Raw genomic sequence first — 536 nt, 5'->3', positions numbered from 1 at the left:
TCGCATTTTGTCTGGCTGCTGGCTACCGTATGGAAATATCCTTGGCCACCTATCATTCTTCAACCGCTCGAACGAACATGATTGCTACAATCTCCATGCTTCTCCTGACAGGCCCTCCACCAAACATGATTGTTACAATATTTATTATATCCTCTCCTGGCAGGCACTCTCGCACTCCGGTACACGTAGATGCACATCCGGCACCAGAGTAACAGGCTGCCATGATTGTATAATCTCTGGGGTCTGGTATGTACGTTCTTTTCCTCTGAGTAGTCTGAACGTCTAGGGTCTGATGGATTAAGCATTAACAACTCACATCCTTTCTATAACAAGTAACACCCCTTCTCCCTCCTCCCCCGACCCACCTTTCACATTGTTCTGACTTCAAATAAAAACGCTGAAGCAATTTTTTCTTAAACAACATATTATTATTAACTCTTGATTTCTGGCTTACTGTCCTTGCTATGCCACACAGTGTGTTTGATCAGGATTTACGTTCCTGATATTGGCTATTATAGCCTTTTTATTATAGGCTT

The sequence above is a fragment of the Aplysia californica genome, unplaced genomic scaffold, assembly GCF_000002075.1.
Source record: "Aplysia californica isolate F4 #8 unplaced genomic scaffold, AplCal3.0 scaffold00229, whole genome shotgun sequence".
NCBI lineage: Eukaryota > Metazoa > Mollusca > Gastropoda > Aplysiida > Aplysiidae > Aplysia > Aplysia californica.
This window is presented reverse-complemented; position numbering follows the sequence as displayed.